Source organism: Coregonus clupeaformis, chromosome 33, assembly GCF_020615455.1.
Source record: "Coregonus clupeaformis isolate EN_2021a chromosome 33, ASM2061545v1, whole genome shotgun sequence".
Lineage (NCBI taxonomy): Eukaryota > Metazoa > Chordata > Actinopteri > Salmoniformes > Salmonidae > Coregonus > Coregonus clupeaformis.
The window spans coordinates 21589722-21603460 of NC_059224.1; the positions used below are offsets into that span (position 1 = coordinate 21589722).

Genomic DNA, 13739 nt, shown 5'->3' on the forward strand with positions numbered 1-13739 from the left:
AGGTTTTCTACTAAGGTCTCATTGTGTAGAAGGCAGTTGGTCAGGTTTTCTACTAAGGTCTCATTGTGTAGAAGGCAGTTGGTCAGGTTTTCTACTAAGGTCTCATTGTGTAGAAGGCAGTAGGTCAGGTTTTCTAATAAGGCCTCATTGTGTAGAAGGCAGTAGGTCAGGTTTTCTACTAAGGTCTCATTGTGTAGAAGGCAGTAGTTCAGGTTTTCTAATAAGGCCTCATTGTGTAGAAGGCAGTTGGTCAGGTTTTCTACTAAGGCCTCATTGTGTAGAAGGCAGTTGGTCAGGTTTTCTACTAAGGTCTCATTGTGTAGAAGGCAGTAGGTCAGGTTTTCTACTAAGGTCTCATTGTGTAGTAGAAGCAGTAGGCCAGATGATATGTTTTATGACTATATTATGTCCTTGATCACATGGTTCAATCCCTACACCCTCAGGGGTCTCTCAGCTGTCAATCACAGTGGAGCTCAGCTAAATCCACCCCACTCTAATGTGTCATAGTCCACTTCCCTGATCCATCAGTTAAGTTGGTTCTATTCCACACCTGTCAGTCAGCTGCAAGTTTCTTTTCAATATTAGCCCCTCATTGAGCTGTCAGTCGTGTCTCAATATTGACCACCACAGGCTGTCTGTCAGAGGAGTTCATTCAACTCAGCTTCTGTGTTCCACCTACTCCTAGTGTGTGTGTGTGTGTGTGTGTGTGTGTGCTTGCATGTGCAATCGTGCGTGCAATCACCCTACATTTACCCCCATCCCCCAACCAGACACATCCATGTATTTGGGGGTGTGTTAAACAACATCCATGTATTTGGGGAGGGGGGGTGTAAACCAGCAGAAAGAACACCAGAGGTCAAAGATTATGATCGCCAGCCCGAAGTGTCGGCAGCTCCTTTGTTCAGGGTGTGTGGACTGTGTGTGAGCACCACTGGCTCACAGAGCAGGGGTATAAAGACAGGAATGTGCCCCGGGGAGGTGACAAGGGTTAGGGGAAGGGTGAGAGGGGTGAGAGGACAGGGACTAGGGGAAGGGTGAGATGGGTGAGGGGACAGGGGTTAGGGGAAGGGTGAGAGGGGTGAGGGGACAGGGGCTAGGGGAAGGGTGAGATGGGTGAGGGGACAGGGACTAGGGGAAGGGTGGGAGGGTGAGGGGACAGGGGCTAGGGGAAGGGTGAGAAAGGTGAGAGGACAGGGGTTAGGGGAAGGGTGATAGGGTGAGAGGACAGGGGTTAGGGGAAGGGTGATAGGGTGAGAGGACATGGGCTAGGGGAAGGGTGGGAGGGTGAGGGGACAGGGGCTAGGGGAAGGGTGATAGGGTGAGAGGACAGGGGTTAGGGGAAGGGTGATAGGGTGAGAGGACATGGGCTAGGGGAAGGGTGGGAGGGTGAGGGGACAGGGGCTAGGGGAAGGGTGAGAGGGGTGAGACGGTGAGAGGACAGGGGCTATGGGAAGGGTGAGAGGGGTGAGGGGACAGGGGCTAGGGGAAGGGTGAGAGGGGTGAGACGGTGAGAGGACAGGGACTAGGGGAAGGGTGAGATGGGTGAGAGGACAGGGGTTAGGGGAAGGGTGAGAGGGGTGAGAGGACAGGGGTTAGGGGAAGGGTGAGAGGGGTGAGGGGACAGGGGCTAGGGGAAGGGTGAGATGGGTGAGGGGACAGGGGCTAGGGGAAGGGTGAGAGGGGTGAGACGGTGAGAGGACAGGGGTTAGGGGAAGGGTGATAGGGTGAGAGGACATGGGCTAGGGGAAGGGTGATAGGGTGAGAGGACATGGGCTAGGGGAAGGGTGGGAGGGTGAGGGGACAGGGGCTAGGGGAAGGGTGAGAGGGGTGAGAGGACAGGGCTAGGGGAAGGGTGAGAGGGGTGAGAGGACAGAGGCTAGGGGAAGGGTGAGAGCAGCGAAAGGGGTGAGAGGACAGGGGCTAGGGGATGGGTGAGAGGGGTGAGAGGCTGGGACGATACCAGTATCGCGACACTCGTTAGTATTGTGGCAAGGAAACAAAACACAAAGCGGATTTAACATCTTTAGAAAAACAGCCCTAATTTTGGAAACAAACATCATTATGTTGTCATCCAGAGTCACATTGATTTATTTTCCAAGCTATAGCACACAATATTATATAACCCCCTAGAGTCAATTGACGTACTGGTGCGTCAATCTAAGTAAGATAATAAAAAAATCCCAATCAAAATCTGTCAGTTTAAGCTAGAGGGGAGAGGGGCTCGGTTTTTCTCTACGAGCCCCACAAGTGTCAGGGGACTCGTCTGAAGTTGGTACCGTCGACATTCCATCTTCTGTCTGTAGCGTCTGAACCGTTTGGCCTACAAACTAATGTGATCCCATCGTGGAACACGATGGTGTTCTCCGTTATGCTCTACGACTCCTACAAGTGTCACAGGACTCGTCTGAAGGTAACCGGTACCGGTCAACAACAAAAAAATGAATTGAAGTATGAACGTAATTTCACTCAAGTTTGCCAAAAAGCACCTGGATGATCATCAAGACTCTTGGAAGAATGTTCTATGGACAGATTATTCAAAAGTATAACTTTTTGGACGACATGGTTCCAGTAATGCCTGGCGAAAACCAAACTCTACATTCCACAGTAAGAACATCATGCTTTGCTGCCTCAGGACCTGGACGACTGCAGCGATACGCCATCCAATTTGGTTTGGGCTTAGTGGGACTATCATTTGTTTTTCAACAGGACAATGACCCAACACACCTCCAGGCTGTGTAAGGGCTATTTTACCAAGAAGGAGAGTGGTGGAGTGCTGCATCAGATGACCTGGCCTCCACAATCCCCCGACCTCAACCCAACTAAGATGGTTTGGGATGAGTCGGATGGCAGAGTGAAGGAAAAGCAGCCAACAAGTGCTCAGCATATGTGGGCACTCCTTCAAGACTGTTGGAAAAACATTCCAGGTGAAGCTGGTTGAGAGAATGCCAAGAGTGTGCAAAGCTGTCATCAAGGCAAAGGGTGGCTATTTGAAGAATCTCAAATATAAAATGTTACAGTTTTTTGGTTACTACATGATTCCACATGTGTTATTTCATATTTTTGATGTCCTCACTATTATTCTACAATGTAGAAAATAGTAAAAATAAAGAAAAACCCTTGAATGAGTAGGTGTGTCCAAACTTTGACTGGTACTGTATATATATATATTTATTGAGCTTTCTTATTTCTCCTAGATATAGGACAAACACCTCAAAACCTTGTTTCTTATGATACATTTTTTTTACTGTCTTTTTTGCCATTTATTAAAGTGTTATTCAAAACATTTCTCTGGGCTATAGTAGTAAAGGCCAAATTCAATATTTTATCAAATAATTTGTTTAAAGGACCAAAGAGTTTGGTCTGCTTCGTGTTTTAATTTTTGCCATTTAAAAAAAATATTGCGATACTGGGGAGAGGGTGAGAGGACAGGGGCTAGGGGACGGGTGAGAGAAGAGGGTGGATGAGGAGGGAGATAGGTGAGAGATGGGTGATGAGAGAAGGTTCAGGAGGATAGAGGAGAGAGAGGGGAAATAGGGAGGAAAAGGTACAGTAACAGGAGTGTGAGGGAGTTGGGGAGAAAGAGGTAGAGAGAGAATGATGGAGGACAGGGGCCAAGGCTTGGAATGAAGGGTGGAGAGGTGAGAGAGCACTGGGAGGGGAGAGTCCATCAAAGGAAGCAATAACTAATGGCCGGCCATCCATCACACTGATACAGTACTAGTAGGCAGGGCTGGTCTAGTCTGGTTAGTCTGGTCTGGCTTGTTGTAAAAGAGGTGGCAAACCAGAAACAAACCTAAATCAAACCGTCCTAAAGCCCCTGTAAAATGGGGTGGAGGAGAGGGAGAGAGACCAATAGAAGACTATCTGCCTTATATAAGGCCATATGGCAGGCCCCGTGTCAATAACCCCATATCTTTCATTTCTGCCCTGTGAGGCCCCTGAGGAGTGGGTCCCTCTGGGATCTGGGCCCAGATTTACAAAACACTTAATCTGCAAAAACTTAAGAAGCTTCTAAATAAATAAATGTAAGAAGTTCGTCAGTGCAATTCCTCAACAATATCTTCAGATTTAATGATTTTCTTACGAACTTCTCAAATATCTTCTTACAAATCTAATTAAGATGTGTGTTGCTAGGCAACCGTTTTAGCTAGCTATCTAGCTAGCAATGGCAATCATGTTAGCATATTTCTTATTGAGATTACTGTTCTAAAACATGTTCTTGGATTTTAAATAATTAATACTGAAACTTTCAGATGAAGTTTGTGAGTGAATTAAACATGTTCAATTGCTTTCATGAGCTTTTTCTCTCACTGCCCTGAGTTTATGTGGTCCTCTGTAGCTCAGCTGGTAGAGCACGGCGCTTGTAACGCCAAGGTAGTGGGTTCGATCCCCGGGACCACCCATACACAAAAAAATAACAAAAAAAATGTATGCACGCATGACTGTAAGTCGCTTTGGATAAAAGCGTCTGCTAAATGGCATATTATTATATATTATTATTTATTTTACAAGAAATTCCATAATTTGGTGATTTGTTGATGGTGGTGGAAAACGCTGTCTCAGGCGCCACTCCAGAATCTCCCATAAGTGTTCAATTGGGTTGAGATCTGGTGACTGACACACACACACACACACACACCCTTTAAACCCCCTATGATCCTTTGAGACCCCTCTTTCAAAGTCACTGAGATTTCTTCTTCTAGCCTGGTAGCCAAAATAATGGGCAACTGGGCATTTTTATACATGACCCTAAGCATGATGGGATGATAATTGCTTAATTAACTCAGGAACCACACCTGTGTGGAAGCACCTGCTTTCAATATACTTTGTATCCCTCATTTACTAAAGTGTTTCCCTTATTTTGGCAGCTACCTGTAGATGCTTTTTGTCTGTCAGTGATATTCTATCTGTCCTAGGGCTGTTGCGGTGACCGTATAACCGCCACACCGGCAGTCATGAGTCATGACTTGGACTGTTACGGTGACTGTATTAACGCCACACCGGCGGTCATGGTTCATGACCGCAGTCAAATTCCACATGACCGCTTAGTCATGGTAACAAGGCTTCTCCAAAACTGCGCACTGATGCCGGTGATGATCATAAGTTGGCTACCAAACTTGCTAACTGCCAGTCGCTAATGGCCTGGTACTCGGTGCTCGACTGTCCCTCTAATCACTCTGACATCAATGCAAATACAATCCAAAATCAAATCAAATGCTTCATAAGAGCCAATGAGCTCATGTTGCGCAACATTTCTATAGGCTATGCAATTGTGTGAGAAAACAATAGTTTTGATGGCCTCTATTAAAAAGAGGAGGATCCCATCAGCTTTCTATAGGCTAGGCCTACTATATTTACTTTCCTAATATTAAGCAAGTACAGTACCAGTCAAAAGTTTGGACACACCTACTCATTCAAGGGTTTTTCTTTATTTTTTACTATTTTCTACATTGTAGAATAATAGTGAAGACATCAAAACTATGAAATAACACGTATGGAATCATGTAGTAACCAAAAAAGTGTTAAAAAGTGTATATTTTATATTTGAGATTCTTCAAATAACCACCCTTTGCCTTGATGACAGCTTTGCATATTCTTGGCATTCTCTCAACCAGCTTCATAAGGTAGTCACCTGGAATGCATTTCAATTAACAGGTGTGCCTTGTTAAAAGTTCATTTGTGGAATTTCTTTCCTTCTTAATGTGTTTGAGTCAATCAGTTGAGTTGTGACAAGGTAGGGGTGGTATACAGAAGATAGCCCTATTTGGTAAAAGACCAAGTCCATATTATGGCAAGAACAGCTCAAATAAGCAAAGAGAAACGACAGTCCATCATTACTTTAAGACATGAAGGTCAGTCATAACGGAAAATGTGAAGAACTTTTAAAGTTTCTTTAAGTGCAGTCGCAAAAACCATCAAGCGCCATAATGAAACTGGCTCTCATGGGGACCACCACAGGAAAAGAAGACCCAGAGTTACCTCTGCTGCAGAAGATAAGTTCATTAGAGTTACCAACCTCAGAAATTGCAGCCCAAATAAATGCTTCACAGAGTTCAAGTAACAGACACATCTCAACATCAACTGTTCAGAGTGCGTGAATCAGGCCTTCATGGTCGAATTGCTGCAAAGAAACCACTACTAAAAGGACACCAATAAGAAGAAGAGACTTGCTTGGGCCAAGAAACACGAGCAATGGACATTATACCGGTGGAAATCTGTCCTTTGGTCTGATGAGTCCAAATTTGAGATTTTTGGTTCCAACCGCTGTCTCTTTGTGAGACGCAGAGTAGGTGAACGGATGATCTCAGCATGTGTGATTCCCACCGTGAAGCTTGGCGGAGGAGGTGTGATGGTGTGGGGTGCTTTGCTTGTGACACTGTCTGTGATTGAGTTAGAACTCAAGGCACACTTAACCAGCATGGCTACCACAGCATTCTGCAGCGATAAGAAATCCCATCTGGTTTGCGCTTAGTGGGACTATCATTTGTTTTTCAACAGGACAATGACCCAACACACCTCCAGGCTGTGTAAGGGCTATTTAACCAATAAGGAGAGTGATGGAGTGCTGCATCAGATGACCTGGCCTCCACAATCACATGACCTCAACCCAATTGGGTTGGTTTGGGATGAGTTGGACCGCAGAGTGAAGGAAAAGCAGCCAACAAGTGCTCAGCATATGTGGGAACTCCTTCAAGACGGTTGTAAAAGCATTCCAGGTGAAGCTGGTTGAGAGAATGCCAAGAGTGTGCAAAGCTGTCATCAAGGCAAAGGGTGGCTATTTGAAGAATCTCAAATATAAAATATTTGAAAAAAAGTTTAACACTTTTTTGGTTACTACATGACTCTATATGTGTTAAATGTGTTTATGTTCATTAACGGTCAATTACCATGAGCCCGGCAGTTATTTGCATGACAATCACCTGCTGACAAAATGTAATGACTGCAGTAAAATTCCACGTGACCGTTGAGTCACGGTAATCTCCTCTTATGCACTATGGACATGTGTTGGTAGTACCCAACTCGCTAACAACCATCAGGACGCTAATGGCCTGGTAATCAGGGCTCCATTGTCCCTCTAACCACTCTGACATCCTCGTGCTCTTAAAACTCACCTCACTGTGATTGATCAATTTGAAGAAGTTCAACAACAGGTTGAAACTGAGTGGAAAACATGGTAGTTGTGGATGTTGTTTCAAAGCCTAACACAACAAAATGGACAGCATGGACAATTATTTCAAAACACCCATACGCATACAGTGGGGAAAAAAAGTATTTAGTCAGCCACCAATTGTGCAAGTTCTCCCACTTAAAAAGATGAGAGAGGCCTGTAATTTTCATCATAGGTACACGTCAACTATGACAGACAAATTGAGAAAAAAAATCCAGAAAATGACATTGTAGGATTTTTAATGAATTTATTTGCAAATTATGGTGGAAAATAAGTATTTGGTCACCTACAAACAAGCAAGATTTCTGGCTCTCACAGACCTGTAACTTCTTCTTTAAGAGGCTCCTCTGTCCTCCACTCGTTACCTGTATTAATGGCACCTGTTTGAACTTGTTATCAGTATAAAAGACACCTGTCCACAACCTCAAACAGTCACACTCCAAACTCCACTATGGCCAAGACCAAAGAGCTGTCAAAGGACACCAGAAACAAAATTGTAGACCTGCACCAGGCTGGGAAGACTGAATCTGCAATAGGTAAGCAGCTTGGTTTGAAGAAATCAACTGTGGGAGCAATTATTAGGAAATGGAAGACATACAAGACCACTGATAATCTCCCTCGATCTGGGGCTCCACGCAAGATCTCACCCCGTAGGGTCAAAATGATCACAAGAACGGTGAGCAAAAATCCCAGAACCACATGGGGGGACCTAGTGAATGACCTGCAGAGAGCTGGGACCAAAGTAACAAAGCCTACCATCAGTAACACACTACGCCGCCAGGGACTCAAATCCTGCAGTGCCAGACGTGTCCCCCTGCTTAAGCCAGTACATGTCCAGGCCCATCTAAAGTTTGCTAGAGTGCATTTGGATGATCCAGAAGAGGATTGGGAGAATGTCATATGGTCAGATGAAACCAAAATATAACTTTTTGGTAAAAACTCAACTCGTCGTGTTTGGAGGACAAAGAATGCTGAGTTGCATCCAAAGAACACCATACCTACTGTGAAGCATGGGGGTGGAAACATCATGCTTTGGGGCTGTTTTTCTGCAAAGGGACCAGGACGACTGATCCGTGTAAAGGAAAGAATGAATGGGGCCATGTATCGTGAGATTTTGAGTGAAAACCTCCTTCCATCAGCAAGGGCATTGAAGATGAAACGTGGATGGGTCTTTCAGCATGACAATGATCCCAAACACACCGCCCGGGCAACGAAGGAGTGGCTTCGTAAGAAGCATTTCAAGGTCCTGGAGTGGCCTAGCCAGTCTCCAGATCTCAACCCCATAGAAAATCTTTGGAGGGAGTTGAAAGTCCGTGTTGCCCAGCGACAGCCCCAAAACATCACTGCTCTAGAGGAGATCTGCATGGAGGAATGGGCCAAAATACCAGCAACAGTGTGTGAAAACCTTGTGAAGACTTACAGAAAATATTTGACCTGTGTCATTGCCAACAAAGGGTATATAACAAAGTATTGAGAAACTTTTGTTATTGACCAAATACTTATTTTCCACCATAATTTGCAAATAAATTCATAAAAAATCCTACAGTGTGATTTTCTGGATTTTTTCCCCTAATTTTGTCTGTCATAGTTGACGTGTACCTATGATGAAAATTACAGGCCTCTCTCATCTTTTTAAGTGGGAGAACTTGCACAATTGGTGGCTGACTAAATACTTTTTTCCCCCACTGTATTAGAGCTTATGCATAGGGAAAGGGAGATACGTAGTCAGTTTTACAACTGAATGCATTCAACTGAAATGTGTCTTCCGCATTTAACCCAACCCCTCTGAATCAGAGCGGTGCGGCAGGCTGCCTTTAAATCGACATCCATGTCTTCGGCGCCCGGGGATCAGTGGGTTAACTGCCTTGCTCAGGGGCAGAACTACAGATTTTTACCTTGTCAGCTCAGGGATTCGATCCAGCAACCTTTCTGTTACTGGCCCAACGCTCCTACCCGCCAGGCTACCTGCTTGAGCCCAAGCCTGAAAAAATCCCTGAATTAAAAGAAATGATTGTGCCATTATAAAATACATAGCCTACTGCATATTACACATGGCAGAAAAACATAAAAATAAAAAAAACTGATTTAAGATGTCTTTGGTACATCATTGTTTTTTTAATTTAGTAATCGCCTTTGAGTGTGGACTGTATTATTATACATATTGAATGGACTGGGTACCTATAGCTATGCTCCAATCTTTATATCCATGAGTCTGGGAGATAACGTATAGGCCTAGGCGATGCTGTTGGTTCATTGATTGTGCAGGGCGGCTTAAAGAGTTAGCCTACAATTACAGTGAGTTTGTATTTGATTTTGAATAGCCTAGTAATAGGGTATTTTTTATATATTCATAATTAATAGGCTGACACATGACCTTTAGCTACAGAATATCTCACCACTGTGCGTTTCCATCTCCTCCTCTCTCGCCTTCATTCCTTTCTCGAGTGTGCAGAGAGGGGCGGTCAACAGTTTAATGAAATATATTTTGTTGTGAAAATATGTTACTATTGATGTTCCCGAACAGATTTCAATTGGTTTCCCAAATTAAGCACTGGGTTGCTGCAAGAACAGGGTTGGAGAGCCCATGGCATACATAGTTTGGGCGGAATGTCACATGTCGCGCAGAGAGAGGCTGCATGCTCCTCAAACATTGGTTGATGCATGGAGTGAAATAACCGGAGTAGCCTACCCTGCATGATTGAAAAACAAACTGGCGGAAAGCTATTCGCCCTGCCCTTGTTCCTCATCAATCTACACACAATACCCCATAATGACAAAGCGAAAACAGGCTTTTAGAATGTTTAGCAAAAAAAAACGTATTTACATACGTTTTCAGACCCTTTGCTATGAGACTCGAAATTGAGCTCAGGTGCATCCTGTTTCCATTGATCATCCTTGAGATGTTTCTACAACTTGATTGGAGTCCACCTGTGGTAAATTCAATTGATTGGACATGATTTGGAAAGGCACACACCTGTCTATATAAGGTCCTACAGTTGACAGTGCATGTCAGAGCAAAAACCAAGCCATGAGGTCGAAGGAATTGTCCATACAGCTCCGAGACAGGATTGTGTCGTAGGCACAGATCTGGGGAAGGGTACCAAAAAATGTCTGCAGCATTGAAGGTCCCCAAGAACACAGTGGCAATTATTCTTAAATAGAAGAGGTTTGGAACCACCAAGACTCTTCCTAGAGCTGGCCGCCCGGCCAAACTGAGCAATCAGGGGAGAAGGGCCTTGGTCAGGGAAGTGACCAAGAACCCGATGGTCACTCTGACAAAGCTCCAGAGTTCCTCTGTGGAGATGGGAGAACATTCCAGAAGGACAACCATCTCTGCAGCACTCCACCAATCAGGCCTTTATTGTAGAGTGGCCAGACGGAAGCTACTCCTCAGTAAAAGGCACAGGACAGCTCTCTTAGAGTTTGCCAAAAGGCATGTAAAGACTCTCAGACCATGAGAAACAAGATTCTCTGGTCTGATGAAACCAAGATTGAACTCTTTGGCCTGAATGCCAAGCGTCACGTCTGGAGGAAACCTGGCACCATCCATACGGTGAAGCATGGTGGTGGCAGCATCATGCTTTGGGGATGTTTTTCAGCGGCAGGGACTGGGAGACTAGTCAGGATTGAGGCAAAGATGAACAGAGCAAAGTACAGAGATATCCTTGATGAAAACCTGCTCCAGAGTGCTCAGGACCTCAGACTGGTGTGAAAGTTAACCTTCCAACAGGACAACGACCCTAAGCACACTGCCAAGACAACGCAGGAGTGGGACAAGTCTCTGAATGTCCTTGAGTGGCCCAGCCAGAGCCCGGACTTGAACCTGATCGAACATCTCTGGAGAGACCTGAAAATAGCTGTGCAGCAACGCTCCCCATCCAACCAGACAGAGCTTGAGAGGATCTGCAGAGAGGAATGGGAGAAACTCCCCAAATACAGGTGTGCCAAGCTTTTAGCGTCATACCCAAGAAGACTCAAGGCTGTAATCGCTGCCAAAAGGTGCTTCAACAAAGTACCCGAGTTAAGGGTTTGAATACTTATGTAAATGACACACACTCCCTCTAACATACACACACTAGTATACAATCGCACACACAACCAGTGACACCAGACAGGTGGTGAGAACACACACACGGCCATCTGTGGTCCTCTGTAGCTCAGCTGGTAGAGCACGGCGCTTGTAACGCCAAGGTAGTGGGTTCGAACCCCGGGACCACCCATACACAAAAAAATGTATGCACGCACGACTGTAAGTCGCTTTGGATAAAAGCGTCTGCTAAATGGCATATTATTATATTATTATCTGCTCTGGGAGGAAAGGCCCTCTTCCCATCTGCCTGCCAGTGAAACAGGAAGTAGTGATTACATCAGGAAGCCCAGTCCCACAGGACTCCTCTTACAGCTCACTGATCTGATAGCTAATGACCCACAGCACTGCAGAGAACACATACACACAGGCAATATGCACAGGTGGGGACTGTGGATGGTCTTAGACAGACACAAACACACACACACACACACACACAGAGGGCCACTCAGCTTAGAGAAGTCATCTCAGACAGATCCAGCTCAGAGAGGCACAGCTCCTGAGCTCCCATCAGCAGCCAATATTAATTTAAGAAGGAAAATGAATGTGTTCATGCAAAAAATATATTGTACCGAATCGCATCAATTCGTTACCCGAATCAAAACGAATTGCACCGACTCGTTTCAAACTAAAACGTATCGTTCCTGTATCGTATCGGAGCCCTTGTATCTAGATGCGTATCGAATCGTTCATGATTCGATAGATAGAGTGACTGGATGTCTGTTTTGGTTTGGGTTGTACGCCACACACACACACACAGACAGACAGACAGACAGACATAACATACAGTGTGTGTGGCGTGCAACCCAAACCAAAACAGACATCCAGTCACTCTATCTATGGTAATTTAAGGGGCGGCAGGTAGCCTAGCGGTTAACAGCCAGGACATTTTTAGACCAGAGGAAATTCCATCAACAACCTCAAATTTGTCAACAGTATGGCTGTCAGAGTTAATCAGTTAACTCAAGTTAACTTTTTATAATTTTAGTGCCCAATTATACTTTTTTTACCGCGATTAATCGCATTGTCTGAAAGCATTCAAAATACACTGAAAACATCCAAAATCCATAATCTATAAAACTAAAAACAGCAATGCGAGGTCAAAACAAGTTGACTGAGGTTAAAAAACGTGTGCTTTATCAATTTACCAGATTTAGCTTATCGTTACTTTGGGCAAAATCAAGGGGGCAATATTCTTGTAATGCTTTTGTATAAAACTCTTACAATTACAGCTCAATTTGAGCAAATTCTGCGATTAACTTAATGAAATGTTTTAATTGTTTGACAGCCCTAGCCAATAGACTAAACAGTGAAGGCAACTTTTAACCATTTAAAGCTTTCAGTACAGTTCAGTGTAAATTGTATGCTTTTCCCAGATATTTTGTCATTGGGCACTAAACCAGTCCCTTGTGTCTAAGCTGTGAAGAGAAACCCTTTCGAATAAAAGACTAAGTCATAAAAGGTACCGTCCCTCCCGGGTGAACTTCACCTTGTAAAGTTTTAAAAACAACACAGCTATGTGGGTGGTATGCCCAGTGTATGCCCAACACACACATACAACGCAGACGCAGACAAGCACAAAGAACGTGCGCACACACACACACACACACACACACACTGCATCTGCATATAAGATGTTAATGTTTAATTAACTATGAATCATCAATTGCATGGACAAATGATGATGCACTATGCATTGACTTTTCAATCCATGCCTCAATACATCATGGTCCTCTGTAGCTCAATTGGTAGAGCATGGCGCTTGTAACGCCAGGGTAGTGGGTTCGATCCCCGGGACCACCCATACGTAAAAATGTATGCACACATGACTGTAAGTCGCTTTGGATAAAAGCGTCTGCTAAATGGCATATTATTATTATATTATCATCCCACACACAGACACACACCCCTTGCCCCCCTGTTCACAGCTCAACTGCGTTATATTTTGACTTTGCGGGCCGTGTGGAATACATAGCATTCCTGTAATTTCACACGCATTCCACCCCCGCCAACCGGACTCTTGCCTAAGCTTGCCCGACCCAGAGCTGTTGATGCTCCGCAGCCGGGATTGGGGAATTTGTAGGGAAAACACTCCTTGTGTCTGGGAAGATTAACCGATATCCCCACTTAGTACTTTTCAAACCCCCAGTGTGTGTAGATGAGAAGGTAGGTATGGTGTAATTTACAGGTGAGAGGGTTTCTCCTGACACACACACACAGCAGAATTATTAACTCTCTGGCTGCTGAAAGTGTTCCATCTTAAAACCACAGAAGCAACAACTATGTTTAAAAAATAATAAATATAATAGTAATAATGTAGTCAACACAAAGGTTGCAAGGCAAGCAATTATGAAGATGGATCAAATCCTCATGTCTAACCACAATATGAAATCAGAGGTGCAGACCACGGAGGTAAAAAAAAAGCTTTAGTTGGGATGGAGATTTATATTGCCGTGGTTACGCAAAGTAAAGCCTAACGCACAC

At 44.6% G+C, this 13739-nt stretch overlaps 1 protein-coding gene across 3 annotated transcripts in view; it reads right to left on the bottom strand.

Moving 5' to 3' along the window:
- utrn (utrophin) overlaps positions 1-13739 on the bottom strand; it is a 263392-nt gene that overhangs the window by 215271 nt on the left and 34382 nt on the right. The gene's annotated exons all lie outside the window — the stretch shown is intronic.